Source organism: Eleutherodactylus coqui, chromosome 3 (genome assembly GCF_035609145.1).
Source record: "Eleutherodactylus coqui strain aEleCoq1 chromosome 3, aEleCoq1.hap1, whole genome shotgun sequence".
NCBI lineage: Eukaryota > Metazoa > Chordata > Amphibia > Anura > Eleutherodactylidae > Eleutherodactylus > Eleutherodactylus coqui.
Window position 1 is genome coordinate 29,620,400 of NC_089839.1, and position 20,144 is coordinate 29,640,543.

The 20,144-nt window shown below is 48.6% G+C and overlaps 1 pseudogene; it reads left to right on the forward strand.

Moving 5' to 3' along the window:
* Positions 1–20,144, forward strand: part of LOC136620112 (zinc finger protein 850-like) — a 182,808-nt pseudogene that overhangs the window by 81,761 nt on the left and 80,903 nt on the right.

A 20,144-nucleotide genomic window follows, 5' to 3' on the forward strand; every position in this document is an offset into this window, starting at 1 on the left:
TTATAATAATGGCAGCATCCAGGGCGCGGTATAATATAATAATTATAGCATCCAGGGCGTGGTATAATATAATAATTATAATGGCAGCATCCAGGGCGTGGTATAATATAATAATTATAGCATCCAGGGCGCGGTATAATATAATAATTATAATAATGGCAGCATCCAGGGCGTGGTATAATATAATAATTATAGCATCCAGGGCGCGGTATAATATAATAATGGCAGCATCCAGGGCGTGGTATAATATAATAATTATAATAATGGCAGCATCCAGGGCGTGGTATAATATAATAATTATAGCATCCAGGGCGCGGTATAATATAATAATTATAATAATGGCAGCATCCAGGGCGTGGTATAATATAATAATTATAGCATCCAGGGCGCGGTATAATATAATAATTATAATAATGGCAGCATCCAGGGCGTGGTATAATATAATAATTATAATAATGGCAGCATCCAGGGTGTGGTATAATATAATAATTATAGCATCCAGGGCGCGGTATAATATAATAATGGCAGCATCCAGGACGTGGTATAATATAATAATTATAATAATGGCAGCATCCAGGGTGTGGTATAATATAATAATTATAGCATCCAGGGCGCGGTATAATATAATAATTATAATAATGGCAGCATTGAGGGCGTGGTATAATATAATAATTATAGCATCCAGGGCGCGGTATAATATACTAATGGCAGCATCCAGGGCGTGGTATAATATAATAATTATAATAATGGCAGCATCCAGGGCGTGGTATAATATAATAATTATAGCATCCAGGGCGCGGTATAATATAATAATTATAATAATGGCAGCATCCAGGGCGTGGTATAATATAATAATGGCAGCATCCAGGGCGTGGTATAATATAATAATTATAATAATGGCAGCATCCAGGGTGTGGTATAATATAATAATTATAGCATCCAGGGCGCGGTATAATATAATAATGGCAGCATCCAGGGCGTGGTATAATATAATAATTATAATAATGGCAGCATCCAGGGTGTGGTATAATATAATAATTATAGCATCCAGGGCGCGGTATAATATAATAATTATAGCATCCAGGGCGTGGTATAATATAATAATTATAATGGCAGCATCCAGGGTGTGGTATAATATAATAATTATAGCATCCAGGGCGTGGTATAATATAATAATGGCAGCATCCAGGGCGTGGTATAATATAATACTTATAGCATCCAGGGCGTGGTATAATATAATAATTATAATAATGGCAGCATCCAGGGCGCGGTATAATATAATAATTATAGCATCCAGGGCGTGGTATAATATAATAATTATAGCATCCAGGGCGTGGTATAATATAATAATTATAATGGCAGCATCCAGGGTGTGGTATAATATAATAATTATAGCATCCAGGGCGTGGTATAATATAATAATGGCAGCATCCAGGGCGTGGTATAATATAATAATGGCAGCATCCAGGGCGTGGTATAATATAATACTTATAGCATCCAGGGCGTGGTATAATATAATAATTATAATAATGGCAGCATCCAGGGCGTGGTATAATATAATAATGGCAGCATCCAGGGCGCGGTATAATATAATAATTATAGCATCCAGGACGTGGTATAATATAATAAGTATAGCATCCAGGGCGCGGTATAATATAATAATTATAGCATCCAGGGCGTGGTATAATATAATAATTATAGCATCCAGGGCGTGGTATAATATAATAATTATAGCATCCAGGGCGCGGTATAATATAATAATGGCAGCATCCAGGGCGTGGTATAATATAATAATTATAGCATCCAGGGCGTGGTATAATATAATAATTATAGCATCCAGGGCGCGGTATAATATAATAATGGCAGCATCCAGGGCGTGGTATAATATAATAATTATAGCATCCAGGGCGCGGTATAATATAATAATGGCAGCATCCAGGGCGCGGTATAATATAATAGTTATAGCATCCAGGGCGTGGTATAATATAATAATTATAATAATGGCAGCATCCAGGGTGTGGTATAATATAATAATTATAATAATTATTATATTATACCACTAATTATTATATTATACCACGCCCTGGATGCTGCCATTCCTTTGGTAAGAAAGTGGAACACAGGTACATTGGGGTCTCTGAAGGCTCTGACCCCGTTATTGTGGCGTCCCATGGACTTAATAGTCATCTTTGTACTGGCTTAATCCTGCAGTGTGCTGTGAGTCTCATTCAGAGTGAGGGTGCGGAGTTTTATATCCAGATAGTCCAGCGACCCGGTTATCCATGTAACCAGGAAATTGGATTGCAGTAGGAAGAGATCCTGTGGGGGAGGGGGAGGTTAGAAGCTTTCAACTTGGCATTATTGTCAGGCCAGAAAGTGACCTGAACCCGGACAGCTCCACCATCAGGTCAGGGATGGCGGTACGGGTAGAGGATATGACTGCCAATACATCATCTGCTCACATACCAATCGTATGATTCCCTTGTTGTCCGGGTTATAACAACCTTTTATTGCCAATGGATCTATGCTTAGATTAATTAGGAGAGGAGACAGTGGGCAGCCCTGCCTCGTAGCCGCCGCGGGCCCCAGGGCCGGCGGGCGGCCTTGCCTCGTAGCCGCCGCGGGCCCCAGGGGCGGCCCTGCCTCGTAGCCGCCGCGGGCCCCAGGGCCGGCGGGCGGCCTTGCCTCGTAGCCGCCGCGGGCCCCAGGGCCGGCTGGCGGCCCTGCCTCGCAGCCGCCGCGGGCCCCAGGGGCGGCGGGCGGCCCTGCCTCGTAGCCGCCGCGGGCCCCAGGGGCGGCGGGCGGCCTTGCCTCGTAGCCGCCGCGGGCCCCAGGGCCGGCGGGCGGCCCTGCCTCGTAGCCGCCGCGGGCCCCAGGGGCGGCGGGCGGCCCTGCCTCGCAGCTGACGCGGGCCCCAGGGGCGGCCCTGCCTCGCAGCCGACACGGGCTCCAGGGGCGGCGGGCGGCCCTGCCTCGCAGCCGACACGGGCTCCAGGGGCGGCGGGCGGCCCTGCCTCGCAGCCGTCACGGGCTCCAGGGGCGGCGGGCGGCCCTGCCTCGTAGCCGCCGCGGGCCCCAGGGGCGGCGGGCGGCCCTGCCTCGCAGCTGACGCGGGCCCCAGGGGCGGCCCTGCCTCGCAGCCGACACGGGCTCCAGGGGCGGCGGGCGGCCCTGCCTCGCAGCCGACTCGGGCTCCAGGGGCGGCGGGCGGCCCTGCCTCGCAGCCGCCGCGGGCCCCAGTGGCGGCGGGCGGCCCTGCCTGGCAGCCGCCGCGGGCCCCAGTGGCGGCGGGCGGCCCTGCCTCGCAGCCGCCGCGGGCCCCAGTGGCGGCGGGCGGCCCTGCCTCGCAGCCGCCGCGGGCCCCAGGGGCAGTGTATGGGATCCACAGTCTTGTCAGAAATTCAGTAGGAAACTTCCAATGTTCTACTGTGTTTCCCTGAAAATAAGACAGTGTCTTATATTAATTTTTGTTCAAAAAGGTTTAACTTTTTTACATGTATAGCTGCCTGGAAACTATTTAAATTGACTTTTTTAATTAACTGTTAGCACGGCTTAATTTTGGAGTAGGGCTTATATTTCAAGCATCCTCAAAAAGCCTGAAAAATCATTTTGCATCCTCAAAAATTCTGGAAAATCATGCTATGTCTCATTTTCAGGGAAACCGGGTATATTAAAATTATACTTTTTATTAAAATTTTATTTTTTCAAGCGTCTCATTGAGACCGTCTGGATTTAAAGTGTTAAAATGGAAAAAGTAAACCATTTCCTTTGTTTTAAGTCTAGAAAACTCGCCGATGGGGATTTGTTCCACCGGGGTAATTTTGAAAAGTGACAAATCTGAATTACGATGAGTATAGAAATGCTTAGAGACTCTGTTTTAAAAAACGCTATAACGTTGGATAACGGCGATCGCGGAAAAGTGAAGAAAAGTTGAAAAAAAGAAAAGTTTCACCTCCCCTCATGGATCGGATCCATGAGGGAAGGTGAAAATACTCACCCTCCTTCCTCCATGTCCTCCCACCACTCTCGGGACCATCCGCTGGCTTCTGCGATGTGCCGATGTGGCGCGCATGCGCAGAAGGCCGGCGAGCCCGGCAAATTCAAAATCTCCCTGCACCCGGCTGTCACCGTAAGCCGAGTGCAGGGAGATATGACTGGGGACCGCTGTATGCGGTTCCCAGTCACATGATCACCGTTATCCATCAGATAACCGTGATCATATAAAGTTAAAAAGTAAAAAAAAAAAAAAAAAGAAAGTTTATAAAGTTAAAGTTTCATCTCCCCTTATGGATCGTATCCGTAAGGGGGGATGAAATTACGTACCCAAGGTCCCGGATTTGTTCCCTCATGGGATGTTGATCCGCGGACCTTACCCCAGCTTCGGCGCATGAGCCCATCAGCATGATGGCGGACGCATGCGCAAAAGTGAAGGATTGCCCAAGAAATGTAAAATCTCCCTGAACCTGGCTACCAAAGGTAGCCAAGATCCTGGAGATGTCACGGGGAGCCGCGGTATGCGGTTACTGGTCACGTGATCGCCGTTATCCAATGCATAATGACGATCACGTAAAAGTTTGTTAAAAAATGGGAGTTTCGGTGAGGGGACATGAAACATCTTCTCGGAGGCTTCCGCATTTGAATCCAGATGCGATTATTCTCCATGGATCCTTCCAGCTTCTGCGCATGCGCCCGCCGGCAAAATGCCGGACACATTCGCAGGAGCCGGGGAGCCCAGGAAATTTTAAATCTCCTTGCTCCCAACGACCAACGTTCGCTGAGTGCTTGGAGCAGTGACCGGTGGCCTCGCTGAGCGGTCCCCGGTCACATGATAAAGTAGCGAACTAACATTAGGCCGGTCACACATGACCAGAGAGGAATTACGGGTTCTGCATGCGCTTGATCAGCGGTAATCCACGGATCAATCACATGCATTAGATTACACAATCCCCCCCAATTAGCGGGCCGGAATTACATAATCCACTCGCAGAAACAGAACACGGCATGCTAGATTTTACCGCGGATATCCGCGACCTAGAGCCCATTGTGCTCTATGACAGCGGATATACTCGCATCCCATGTGCAAACACATTGTGTACGGGCTGCGGGTACCTGAGTCATCTCTAAGCGACGGCGCGGGAAATAAAAACAAAAATGATGTAGTGCGCATGACCTCCTGTGTGAGTATGCAGTTATGCGCAGTACATTACATGGCCATACACAGCGCCACGGCCAGACTCACAGCTGGGATCCGCTGCGCACCTCCACAAGCGGATTCCACATACGGCCGTGTAAGTTTGGCGTTATTCAGACCGCTACCGGGGGATACCGGTTTTATTGCCCTATGTGCCCATTTCAATCAGCCTCCGTAATTACCCGTCTTCAGAAATACCACACAGTTCACATTATTACTTTTATCTAAGATTTGGGGAACGCCGAAAAGGGCGCAGAGGGGGGGGGGGGGGGATATTTTTAGGGAGTCAATTTTTATGGAATTTATTCAGTTGTACCCTGAAATCCAACGGGCATTCCCTCCATTATAGGCCTAGCCATGTGTCCTGTAAGAAGATTAGGGCCACAATGGGTACGTTTCTGAATACGGGACAAACTTGGGTATCTATTTTGGGGTGCAAGTCTTCATTCCTATGTGTGCTGTACAAAAAGGGAGTAAATTTCTTACCGAAAATTCCTTTTTTCCGAGTCATCCTGACGGCAGACATGGAGGTTGCACCTTGACCTCGTAGGGACAGGAAGCAAGAGACTTCAAAAGGCTCCTCCTGCCTCCCATTCACCAGTGTCTTCTAACTTACTTACATGGACATGTCGTGGTTAACCAAGGAAGATTTTTATTGCTCCAAGACAAAATTAACATGGTTAGTTCTATTTGAACATAAACAATAAGAGGGTAGCTTACCCGGATTAAACAAAGGAAATATGCACAAATTTACCGCATAAGCAGAAATGTCCACCATAGGAGCCTCTGGGCTACTAGTTCGTGCCCGCATAGATGTAGATATAATCGTGTGAATTTTTGGGAGGGAAATACGTGCCGTCAGGATGACTCGGAAAAAAGGAATTTTCGGTAAGAAATTCACTCCCTTTTCCCAGCATCATCCTGACGGCAGACATGGAGTATACCAGATTAACTCTTTAGGGAGGGACCACTGCTTGCAGGACCTTTCTCCCGAAAGAGAGATCGGAGGAGAGGTCCGCATTCGGCCTGTAATGTTTTGCGAAGGTGTGCAGGTTGGACCATGTGGCTGCCTTACAAATTTGGTCCGGCGTCGCCATAGCCCTCTCTGCCCAGGAGCAGGATACTGCCCTGGTTGAATGGGCCTTGAGTCCTTCCGGGATAGTGCTGTTGCCGGAAGAGTAGGCCTGCTGGATGGTGGCTTTTATCCAGCGGCTAATGGATCTTCTAGAAGCCGCTCTTCTTCAGCCCGGCCCCTGGAATTGGACAAAAAGACAGTCAGCCTTCCTGAAGGATGAGGTCTGCTCTAAGTAGCATAAAATGGCCCTCCTTACATCCAGGGTATTGTAGTCTCTTTCCCTATCGTTTTGGGGATTTTGACAGAAGGATGGGAGAATAATTTCTTGCTGTCTATGGAATTTTGAGGCTATCTTTGGGAGAAAGAAGGGGTCTGTTTTTAGTATGACCCTATCGTCCTGGATTAATGAGTAAGGTGTCTTACAAGATAGGGCCTGGAGCTCGCTCACGCGCCTTGCTGTTGTGATAGCTACCAAGAACACAGTTTTAAACGTGAGGAACCTAATTGGTATCTGATCGATAGGCTCAAAGGGATCTTTGCACAGATTTTGGAGGACTAAGTTTAGGTCCCATGGCGGGACCATACTACGGCTAACTGGCCTCATTCTCTCTGCCGCTTTCATAAACCTGCGGATTAGTCTATGATCCGCTAGGGGCTGATCTAGAATGGCCGAGAGTGCTGATACCTGCACTTTCAGGGTTCCCGGTCTCAGGTTTTTGTCTAGACCCTCCTGGAGGAAATCCAAAATCTCTGCCACTGAAGTGTCGAAATTGGAGACTTCCAGCCCCCTCCAGGAGGAGAATCTTTTCCAGATTTTATTATAGATAGCTGAGGACACCGGTTTTCGGGACTGGCGTAACGTCGCGATGACCCTAGAGGACAGACCTTGTCTTAGTAGCATCTGTTCCTCAATATCCAGACCGCGAGGTTCAGTCTCTCTAAGTTGGGGCACAGAACTGGGCCCTGTGCTAGAAGATCCTTCCTGGATGGAAGGCGGATTGGCTCCGTGATGGCGAGTTTTAGGAGTACCGGAAACCATGCCCTTTTTTCCCAGTGTGGAGCGATTAGGATCAGCGTGATGTTGCTCTGCTGGACCTTCTGAAGAACCCTCGCGATCAGGGGTATGGGGGGAAAGGCGTATGCCAGACTGAAATCCCAACTCTGGGGAAAAAGCGTCTAACCCCTCGGCCCTGTCCCTCGGATCTAGGGAAAAGTAGGCGGGGCATTTTGAGTTTCTGCTGCTCGCGAATAGGTCCACCTGTGGACTGCCCCAGGTTTCCGTAATAAGACGAAACTCCTCCTGATTCAGCGACCATTCTCCGGGGTCCAGGCGTCTTCGACTGAGGAAGTCGGCTGTCTGGTTTTGGGACCCTTTGAGGTGGACCGCTGTCAGGGATTGTACCGTGGTCTCGGCCCATCTGAAGATCCGGGCTGTTAGTTTCAGCAGGTGAACGTTTCTGGTGCCCCCCTGGTGGCGAATAAGTGAAACGGCGGTCACATTATCGGAGAAGACTTTTATGTGTCTTTTCTTTAGGATATCCTGAGTCCTGTGAAGCGCTTCCCAGATGGCCCTAAGTTCTCTGAAATTCGATGTCTGGGCACGCAGCGTCGGCCCCCACTCGCCCTGGAGCAGGCGCTGCCCCACTTGCGCTCCCTAGCCAGACTGGCTCTGTTACTACAGAGATGAAGGGTTCTGCCACCCATGGGGACTCCGCTTCTAGAGTATCAGTTGACCGCCACCAGCGGAGGGACCTTAAGACAGAGGATGACATGGGCATTCTCCTATCCAGAGAGATGGATGTCCCATCCCAGTTACCCAGGATGGCTCTCTGTAGTGTTCTAGAGTGCGCCTGGGCCCAAGGGATAATGCCAATGCAGGAGGTCATGAGGCCCAGGAGCCTCATTGCGTCCCTAATTGCCATTTGCTTCTTCTGGCCTCCCTCCTGAGCTGCCAGTCTAAGACTTTCCTGTCTGGGTGGAGGCAAAGACAAGGTCTGTGATACTGAGTCTATCTGCACCCCCAGGAAGGTTTTCCGTGTCTCAGGGAGAAGACTGGACTTGGGGAAGTTAACTATCCACCCCAATCTCTGAAACAGAGAGATGACTCTGCTAGTATTGTCTCTGAGGATCTTGGATGAGGAGGCGATCACCAGGAAGTCGTCCAGGTACGGGATGATATTTATACCTGCTACATGGAGATGCGCCACCATCTCTGCCACTATTTTAGAGAATATTCTGGGCGCTGTAGAGATGCCAAAGGGTAGGCACTGAAATTGAAAATGGCGTACCCGGCTCCCTATTCTGATGGCAAACCTCAGGTATTTATGATGTTCTGGCAGGACTGGGACGTGGTAGTACGCGTCTTTTAGGTCGATGGTACTCATAAAGTCCCCTCTTTCGATCAGGGTTACCGCTGACCGGACTGTTTCCATTTTAAACCTTTTGTAGGTAATAAATTTATTCAGGCCCTTCAGATTACGAATAATCCGGAAACTGCCGTTTGGCTTTTTTTAAATCAGAAATAGAGGCGAGTAGAAACCCTGGCCCTGCTCTACTGTGGGGACCCGAACTACCGCCCCCATTTGCAGCATCTTAGAGATTTCATCTTTAAAGATGTCCTGCATGGCAGGGGATTGTGTGGGGGTGACTCTGAAGAAATTCGGGGGCCGGGTGAAGAATTCTATTCTGTACCCCTGGGCTATGAGCTGCAGGACCCACGGGTTATCTGTAATCTCTTGCCATTCTCGGGAAAAGCTCAATAGTCTGCCCCCACCTGGTACTCTTCTATAGGGGTAGGGGTTGTTTTTGTCTTACCCCTGCCTCCTTTGGGGTAGGACCAGCGCCCCGTCTTTCCTTTGCCCCGGTATGGCTTAAAGGATGGCTGGCGTTTGTAGGGAAATCCCGTTCTTGCTTGATCCGGAAAACTGTGGGTTTTGTCGGTAGCTCTTTTTAGGATCTCCTCCAAATCTGCGCCAAAAATGTGCTGGCCATGAAAGGGGATGGAACACAATCTTCCTTTGGAGGCCGTATCTGCCTTCCATGTTTTTAGCCAGACTGCCCGCCTGGCCATGTTGGACAATGCGGCGCTTCTGGCTGCCAGCCTCATGGACTCTGCGGATGCGTCTGCCAGGAAGCCTGTTGCTGATTTTAGTAGAGGCATGCATTCCAGTAACGCCTCTCTGGGGGCCTTCTGTTTAATCTGGTCGTCGAGTTCCCCTAACCAGAGAAACATCGACCTCGCCACGGAAGTCGCTGCGATGTTGGACTCCAGCGTATAGGCCGTTGTTTGCCAGGCCCGTTTCATCAACGCATCAACCCTGTTGTCCATCGGGTCTTTGAGATGAGAGGAGTCCTCAAATGGCAGGGCTGTCTTTTTGGCCATTCTGGCCACTTGTGCGTCCACCTTGGGGACCTCTTCGTAGACGATCACATCTTCCTCCGCTAAGCGGAGTCTTTCTTTGTGCTCGCGGGACAAGTAGAGATGTCTGTCCGCGCAAGCCCGTTCATGCATGATTACTTTTTTCAGAGTATCATTAACTGGAAGCACAATGCGATTCCTTGGCCTGAACCCGCCGAACATGTCGTCCTGTACGGACCTTGGCTCGACCACATCCTCTAGCTTCATTGTATCCCTGACGGCTCTGATCAGGTCATCCAGGTCCCCGGATGAAAAATAATACTACTTCTTCTCATCCTTGGTGTCAGAGGGACGGTCCAAGAGTTCGCCGTCTGACAGGTCGCCCAGGGATTGCTCAGAGTTTGATCTCGACAGCAGTATGTGGCTCGCTCTTTTAGTGGCCCTTTTTTCCCGCTTGGCTGAGGGAGACTGGAGATCGATGCCCTGACCTCCTCCCTGACTAGGGATCTAATATCCTCCCTGAATGCGGCCTGTTCATCCGTAAGGATCTTGGAGGTACAGTCCTGGCATAGCGGTTTTTTATATGCCTTGTCTAATTTTTTAAGGCACAGGGCGCATTTCTTGTATTTTTTCCTAAGGTCTTGCTTAGACCGGGTGAATTCCCTGTCCTGCAGAATATACATGCATGCACATAAGGGAAAACCCCTACACAATGCTAAATCCCTGGGCATAACATTCCTGCAGCAAGTCACACTTACGGTTTGCAGGGCTTCCATCTCTGATTCCTTTGTAGTCATACTTGCCAGAAGTATAGACAGGATCAGGCAGACAGAGTAATCCTTCTCTGAAGGTGTGCTGTCAATGGAAGCTTGCCGGGGGTCTCCATTTTTAAATCTCCGACGTCTGACGTCACCACGTCACGCCGCGTCATTGGCTCCGCCCCCTGACGTTGCACGCGGCCGCGCCGGCATGCCTGGAGGAGAGGCATCTGAGCCTATGGCCCGCCGCTCTCCCCGGCTGAAACGCTGCACGGAAGCCCGTGGAAGAAGCAGGAGGGGACTCGGGGACCTCTGGTCCGCCGCTCCGATGCGTTTTGCGGTGGTGAACCCCGAGCGGTCAGACGTGTGGCCCGCCGTGCCCCCGGACCGCGCTGACTCTCCCGAGGGGAGGTGAGAGGGGAAGCAGCCCTGTGGACCGTCAGCCCCGCTGTCAGCCAGATTCCTTCCTGGAAGAAGGTGAGAGGGGAAGCTTCAATTCCGGTATTATCCTGTGGCTCCCTGGAGGCAGCACCTCTTGCATGTCCCTGTAGGGACAGGAAGCACTGGTGAATGGGAGGCAGGAGGAGCCTTTTGAAGTCTCTTGCTTCCTGTCCCTACAAGGTCAAGGTGCAACCTCCATGTCTGCCGTCAGGATGACGCCGGGAAAAAACTCTCTTTAAATTGACACAGTTGCCAAAAAAATGAAAATTGTATTTATTTTCCTTTTGCTTTGCATAGATTCATTCAAAAACCGTGGGATCAAAATACACAGTGCACCCCTAGATGAATTTGCTAACGGGTCTAGTTTTCAAAATGGGGTCATTTGTGGGGGTTCTCCATCGGTTTGGTCACTCAAGGGGTCTACAAGTGGGCAATGGGGCCTGGAATTTATTCAGTTATGTCCTGAAATCCAACGGGTGTTCCCTCTATTACAGGCCGAGCCATGTGTCTTGTAAACAGATTAGCGCCACAACGAGTATATTTCATAACACGGGACAAACAGTGGTATCCATTTTGGGGTGAAAGTCTTCATTTATATGTGTGCTGTACAAAAAAAAAACCTGTTTTTAATTTGACGCAATTGCCCACAAAAATGAAAATCTTAATTATTTCCTTCTGCTTTGCTTAGATTAATTAAAAAACTGTGGGATCAAAATACACAATACACCCCTAGATGAATTCGTTAAGGGGTCTAGTTTTCAAAATGAGGTCAATTGTGGGGGTTCTCCATAATTTTGGACGCTCAAGGGCTCTACAAGTGGGCAATGGGGCCTAAATCAGCTTCAAGCAAAATGTCTGTTCTGAAAGCCACCGGCTGCTCTTTTCAGTTTGGGCCCCGTTGTGCATATGGACAGAAGATCAGGGCCACAATGGGTATGTTTCTGAACACGGGACAAACGGGGGTATCCATTTTGGGATGAAAGTCTTCATTCCTATGTGTGCTGTACAAAAAAAAACCTGTTTTTAAAATGACACAATTGCCCACAAAAATGAAAATCGTAATTTTTTCCTTCTGCTTTGCTTAGATTCATTCAAAAACTGCGAGGTCAAAATACGCAGTACACCCCTAGATGAATTCGTTAAGGGGTCTAGTTTTCAAAATGGGGTCATTTGTGGGGGTTCTATATCGTTTTGGCCGCTCGAGGGCTCTACAAGTGGGCAATGGGGCCTGAAACACCTTCAGGCAAATTCTGTTTTGAAAGGCACCGGCCTGCTTCTTTCGGTTTGGGCCCCTTTGTGCATACAGATGTAATATTAGGGCCACAATGGGTATGTTTCTGAACATGGCACAAACGGGGGGATCCATTTTGGGGTGCAAATCCTCATTTTCATGTGCACTATAGAAAATAAAACTGCCTTCAAAACGACATATATGCAGAAATCGTAAATTTTATTTTTCTCCTCTAAATTGCATTAACGCCTAAAAAAAATCTGTGAGGTCAAAATACTCCTGACCCCCTCAGTGAATACATTGGGGTTGTAGCTTTTAAAATGGGGTCATTTGTGGGGGTATCTATCATTCGGACACCTATGAGCCTTTGCAATCTTGGTTTGGTGCAGGAAAACAAAGTGTTCCTCAAAATGTTAATAATTATAATTAATCTTAAATTTGTACGTCTCCTAAATAGATAAAAAAAAAAAAAAGAAAGCTTTTCAAATGTGCATCCAGAATAAAGTGAACAGATGGAAATATATATATCATCAAAAATTTGTACAGTATGTTTGCACATATTTGATATATTACAATTAAAATGTGAAAAAATGACAATTAAAAAAAAACATTTTCCCAATTTTGGCGCTTTTAATAAATATACACAAATTCTATCAGTCTATTTTTAGCACCTAAATGAAGTACAACATGTGGCAAAAAAACATTGTCAGAATCACTTGGATATGCAAATTTGGTCGGGTCATTAAGGCGCAAACAGGCTTGGTCACTAAGGGGTTAAAAACAGAAGCCTTCGCCCAGGGGCGGAGAGGGGGAGGCGACTACCTCCGAGCAGAATCCCATAACCAGAGATTCGTGCATAGAGCTACACTCGCAGGTGCTGGTCACACGTCGCCACCCGGACCCACGAGCGCGCAACCAAAAACCCGCAGCCGCCGCATGGTAACCACACACACACGGTGACAATGGAGGCTGCGCCTGGTAGAAGCCCCTGCAGCCCCCTCACCTCAATAATGGGCTGCCTACATAATAGCCGGGCTGGTAGTGATGTCACAGAAAGGGGCGGGGCCTCCAGGATGGGAGATGCTGGATCCTACTGGGGTAAAGGACCTGTGATGATGTCATGATCATGTGACCAGTCACGTGTGTGGGAGGAGTTTCTTGAAGTTCTCTTCTGATGATGTCAGCAATTAGTAGAGGTGTGTGCGCTGCATGAGTCTGTGCATTGGGCTGTATGACGGTCAGTCCAGGTCAGTTAGAGGTAAACGTCCGTGTGTCCGTACTGCGGCGGCTGCATTTATCTCCTGCCGTTAGTTGCGCCTCGGATACCAGTTTGTCAGATGTGGAATGAATCGCATATTGGAGAAATAGATAAAATCCCAGTTCTTCATGGCTAATCTTTGCTGCGGATGTTTTGCTGTGATGGTCCGGAGGTATTTTGGTCCTCCAGCTGCACCGTAGTTATTGCAGACAATGTGCAGCACTGATATTAGTTGCAGTTCCATCACTGGTGGTTACAGTTCTTGGATGCGGTGTATTATTAGGGGGGTGCGGTGTATTATTAGGGGGGTGCGGTGTATTATTAGGGGGTTATGTGCTCTGACCGCCCTCGTCGGGGCCCCCCATGTACACTGCCTGCCTAATACTGTGTATACACGGCTGCACCGCCCCGTATACAGCCGGCTGCAATGTTCTGTATCCTCCGACATCTTTCTGTCGTTGCCAGCAGGGACTTTATCCAAATATCTGTGAATACTTGCAGTGTATCCTGTGTGACCCTGTACTCCCTATATAACAGGGGGACAATGAGCTAATATGTCATATTATGGTCAGTAGAGATGAGCAAGCACGCTCGGTAAGGTCAGTTACTTGAGCGAGCCTCGCTCATCTCAAGTAACTGCCTTCTCCTCCAAGCGTACTCAGGGGGCGGTGGGGGAGAGCAGAGGGCAGCAGGAGGGAGAGTGAGAGAGATCTCTCTCCCTCCTGCTACCTGTCCTCCTCCCCCCCCCCCCCCCCCCCCGAGCACACTCAGAGGAGAAGGCAGTTACTCGAGATGAGCGAGGCTCACTCAAGTAACTGACCCTACCGAGCATGTTCGTTCATCTCTAATGGTCAGTAATCTGGTAAATAAGTCACCTCCATTATACGCTGTCACTAATACTCTATAATCCCCTAGTAGTGGGACCCTTCATGGAAGATGTTCTTGTTTTCCCTTGGGTTCCTTAGGTACAGGACTCTCACAGATAAAGACGATGGCCCTTTCCATCAATGACCCACCAAGGATGGAGAAGGACAGAGACCACATGGCTGCCCGGATATTAGACCTCACCCTGGAGATCATCTACTGGATAACTGGGGAGGTGAGAGCTTCACATGATGCCACTCTTATCTCTAGTAATAAACAGGGGAATGATGGGAAAGGTGAAGGATTCTTAGCCTCCATGTAGTGATCATTGTCTCACCATCCACAGGATTACACAGTAGTGAAGAAGTCGTCTGGTGAGTGTGTGACCCTCTGTGTGTCAGGAGGACAGAGCCGGACCCAGAGCCCCATCACTGAGCCTTCACCTCATTCACTGATACATGAGCGGAAGATCCTAGAACTTACCCACAGGATCACTGAGCTGCTGACCGCAGAGGTGAGCGCTGCTGGGAATGGGGGACATTATATAATACCACCAAGGGAGGAGTCTGGAGGATGACGGTATATTGTGTGTGTCAGGTTCCTATAAGGTGTCAGGACGTCACTGTCAATTTCTCCATGGAGGAGTGGGAGTATTTAGAAGGACCCAAGGATCTGTACAAGGACGTCATGATGAAGGACCAGCAGCCCCTCACATCACCGGGTAAGAGGAGACCTCCATTTATTGTAGAGGACAGTTTTGAGGGTCGGCTAGTCTCGCCATCATCTGATCATCAGATATACAATGTATTCAGTCTCTTTGGTTATTTAATACAGATGGATCCAGTCAGAGAAATCCCCCAGAGAGATGTCCCAGTCCTCTATATTCCCAGGATTGTCCCGACATCAAGATTGAGAAGTTGGAGTATTTAGAAGGACACAAGGATCTGTACAAGGAGGTCATGATGGAGGATCAGCAGCCCCTCACATCACTGGGTAAGAGGAGACCTTCATTGATTGTAGAGGACATTTTTGAGGGATGCCTAATCTCGCCATTATGGCTTGTCAAAAAATAGAGACCCGCAGCACTCACTAAATAGCAAAAAAAAACAACTCCCATTTGGGAGGAACCACTACAGTACAAAAAATGCAATAGCCACAAAAGGTTGTGAACTAGCAACCTCAACGTCATCCAAAATATGTAGGTGTGGCAGCATATACGGGTGCAACTAATTATGCAATATAAAACAAAAGCTTTATTGATCCATGTAGCCAATTCAGGAAACGTTTCGGCCACACATTGGTCATTTTTCAGCATGTACTCCTTGTCTGGTCAGATGGCTTGATAAAGGCCAATGTGTGGCCGAAACGTTGCCTGAATTGGCTACATGGATCAATAAAGCTTTTGTTTTATATTGCATAATTAGTTGCACCCGTATATGCTGCCACACCTACATATTTTTAATCTCGCCATCATCTGATCATCAGATATACAATGTATTCAGTCTCTGGTTATTTCCTATAGATGGATCCAGTCAGAGAAATCCCCCAGAGAGATGTCCCAGTCCTCTATATTCCCAGTATTGTCCCGACATCAAGATTGAGAAGTTGGATTATTTAGAAGGACATCAGGATCTGTACAAGGACTCCATGATGGAGGATCAGCAGCCCCTCACATCACCGGGTAAGAGGAGATCTTCATTGATTGTAGAGGACCGTTTGGAGGGCCGGCTAGACTCACCATCATCTAATCATCAGATATACAATGTATTCAGTCTCTGGGTATTTCCTATAGATGGATCCAGTCGGAGAAATCCCCCAGAGAGATGTAGTCCTCTATATTCCCAGGATTGTCCCGACATCAAGATTGAGAAGTTGGATTATTTAGAAGGACACCAGGATCTGTACAAGGACGCCATGATGAAGGATCAGCAGCCCCTCACATCACTGGGTAAGAGGAGACCTTCATTGATTGTAGGAGACAGTTTTGAGGGTCAGCTAGACTCACCATCATCTGATCATCAGATATATAATGTATTCAGTCTCTCTGGTTATTTCCTATAGATGGATCCAGTCAGAGAAATCCCCCAGAGAGATGTCCCAGTCCTCTATATTCCCAGTATTGTCCCGACATCAAGATTGAGAAGTTGGAGTATTTAGAAGGACATCAGGATCTGTACAAGGACTCCATGATGGAGGACCAGCAGCCCCTCACATCACCGGGTAAGAGGAGATCTTTCTTTATTGTAGAGGACAGTTTTGAGGGCCGGCTAGACTCACCATCATCTGATCATCAGATATACAATGTATTCAGTCTCTGGTTATTTCCTATAGATGGATCCAGTCGGAGAAATCCCCCAGAGAGATGTCCCAGTCTTCTATATTCCCAGGATTGTCCCGACATCAAGATTGAGAAGTTGGAGTATTTAGAAGGACATCAGGATCTGTACAAGGACGCCATGATAAAGGATCAGCAGCCCCTCACATCACCGGGTAGGAGGAGACTTCATTGATTGTAGGAGACAGTTTTGAGGGTCGGCTAGACTCACCATCATCTGATCATCGGATATACAATGTATTCAGTCTCTGGTTATTTCCTATAGCTAAATCCAGTCAGTCAAATCCCCCAGAGAGATGTCCCAGTCCTCTATATTCCCAGGATTGTCCCGACATCAAGATTGAGAAGTTGGAGTATTTAGAAGGACATCAGGATCTGTACAAGGACGCCATGATGAAGGATCAGCAACCCCTCACATTACCGGGTAGGAAGAGACCTTCATTGATTGTAGAGGACAGTTTTGAGGGTCGGCTAGTCTCACCATCATCTGATATATAAGGTATTCAGTCTCTCTGGTTATTTCCTATAGATGGATCCGGTCAGAGAAATCCCCCAGAGAGATGTCCCAGTCCTCTTTATTCCCAGGATTGTCCAGAAGAAGAGAAACATGTCCCACTGGATCATCAGGTAGATGAAGCTGGGGATTCTGTAAATCTTCTACAGACAGATGAATGAAGATTTCTACTACGCACGTGCAATGTGTATTTTTTTATTTTTTCATTTTTACCTTTAAAACAACATTGAAATTCCATGCGCGTGATAATGACATGTACAGCGATGCCTTTATTTAGAAAAACACGTTGCAAGCACAGAAAAGAATTCCAGGTTTACAAGTGTGATATCGGTTTGAGCTTTTCGGACTAATATCTCACTCACCGATATAAATACAGCCTCGAGCTGATAATCATGTTGGTGATTGTAATTCCTCACCTATTAGTTGCCTTTGTTTGTCCGACGGCTCTACAGCTTACATGTTATTCTGCTTCCATAGTGTTGTCAGTAACAGTCCTGATCCTTCCTCCAGAGATAACCTTCTCTATATCGAGAGATTCAGCACCGGCCATCAGCTCCTCTCATCATTGAAAAAAAAAAAAAAAGGGTTCTACAGGTGGTTGCGATGTCACAGACTACAGGGGGCGCACTAGGACAAAAACTTCCAACACATTAATGAGCAATTTGGTTTCCTTCATCAGGAGTCCCTGAAGAAGAGGAACAAATTCTGCAGAAACACATTGGGTCTTTTTGTTCCAATGTGTATCAACAGATTTTTGTGTTCATGGAGAAAGTGATTTCCGGCCGTTGGGATAATTACTGTTACTGACAACACCATGGGGGCAGACAGAAACATGTAAGCTGCTTCACGGGCCGCTCTGTCCGACAAACCATGGCGATTAGTATGTGAGGAGCTACAATCACCAACTTGATCAGTTTCTGTCTGTTGGAGCTCCAGAGTCTTTTTGTGGTAAATTAGAGCTCAGTTTTGTATCTTCTGACAAACTATTTAGGACAACTGATTTATTGGCAGCGACATATTTAAAAGAGCGCAAGCCGTGCTGTTTAATTCTGTATTTCCCCTCATCATCCTGACAACATACACATGGAGGTTGTCCGCTGGACACCTGTTGGGACAGGAAGCGGAAAACACAAAAGGCGACTCCCACCACCGGCTCACCAGTGTCTTCCTCTCCCTACAGGACAGTCCAAGCGGGCCTCCAGGTGAATGCTGGAGGTGAACAAGGAAGAAAGAAGACTCCCATGCAGCATGCCCGCCCGTGGGGGGACGACTCTCTGTTCGGGCTAGCAGGGCTTGCGCGGGTGAGACCCTACGTGGGGACCCTCACACGCAGAATTTACCCAGCACTATCCCCCCTGTTGGGAAATCCTTCCCCAGTGCGCTGCCCAGAGGGGTAGTCGTACTGGTAAGATACATCCCGGTACCTGCAGGGCTTGGGAGAATCCGCCCTCCGAACGCCGGCGCCTCCAGGTGGGATCCAGCGCATCAGGACAGGTATGCCAGCGGTGAGAGAAGTTCTTGGGCGCGGGTCCGACCGGCGTGCGCGCGCGCGGCAGCGTCTCCACAAGGTGTGTCCTACTCGGCGGCGTCTCGATGTGTAAGGGTATCCCCCAGGTCCGGCGCGGCCGCCTCACGGGGGGCGTGGCCTCGTTAAAAAGGCGCCAAATTTAAAAATTTAAAAGAAGCTGGATTTTCCCTGCATGTCTCCTGTCTGCACCTTACTGAAGATGTCAGCCAGAGAGGACGCGGAGAGCAGCCTGCTGGTGAGTAGACCTCTGGGGTCTCGCACCCAGGGGGAGAAGGAGAAAAATATCACGTGCTGGAAGTTCCTTTTTGCTGTCTCCGTCTCTTAGGACAGAGAGGCACAAAAGGTTAGAGAGGCCAAGAAACGAGTGCGCAAATGTCCGCTTTGCTTGCGGCGGCTAGACGAGGGCCACACCAAGCCCTTATGCGCAGACTGCATGGAGAAAGTGGTCCGTGAAGAGGGCTCCTTAGGCATGTCTGATATCCGATCTATGATCCGCGAGGAGATCAAAGCCTCTCTCTCATCTCTTTCCTTACCGCCCCCCACGAAAAGGGTAAGGCGGTCACGAATGGAAGAGTCGGACTCTGAGGAAGGGCTCCTAGAAGATTCTCCCTCAGAATCCATGCCGCCTATGGAAGAGGCAAGGAAGTATTTCTTTTCATCAGCGGACCTGGGTCAGCTATTAACCGCGGTCCGACGCACCATGCAGGTGGAGGAAGAGGTGCCGCAGCAGCCATCCTTTCAGGATAGCCTGTTCCGGCTTTCTGGCAGACGCCTCTATGGAGTCAGTGAGATTCGGGGCCCGTTCAGCAGCGCTCTCGAACACAGCCAGGCAGGCCGTCTGGGTAAAGGCCTGGACAGGGGATAACGCCTCAAAAAATAGGCTCTGCTCCCTGCCCTTCCAAGGACGCCGAATCTTTGGGCCTTCCTTGGACACACTCCTGGAGAAGGCATCTGATAGGAGCCAGGGACTACCATCGGAGAAACTCCTGAACAAATCTATCGCATACCAAAGATTTAAAATGGAATTGGTGCGGTCAGCAATTCCCTTAATTGCACCAGATAGCGTCATGGCCACCGTGGACTTAAAGGACGCCTACTATCACGTCCCTATACACTCAGATTCCCAGCAGTTTCTGCGATTTGCCCTGGTGATAGAGGGGTCAGTCTCTCACTTCCAGTTTCCGTGCCTGCCGTTCGGGATTTCCTCCGCACCTCGGTTGTTCTCCAAACTGGTGTTAGAGATGGTGGCGGCACTAAGGACTGACAAGGTGTTGATCGTCCCATATCTCGACGATTTTCTGATCATAGCAGGATCAGCTTCCGAACTTCGGTGCCAGGTCAACCTCACACTCCGTCTGTTCGAGTCGTTAGGCTGGATCATCAACTTCAGCAAATCTAGTCTTCTGCCCGAACAAAAGAAGAAGTTCCTGGGAGTTATTCTGGACTCACACCGCCAGTGTTCTTCCCTTCCCCTAGAAAAGCAAAAAGCGATCCAGGACGAGTGTCAGGCACTTTCTCTAGCCACCAAAGTCTCCCTTAGGAGAGGCATGAGGGTTCTCGGCCTCATGACAGCTTGCATTGGGGTAGTCCC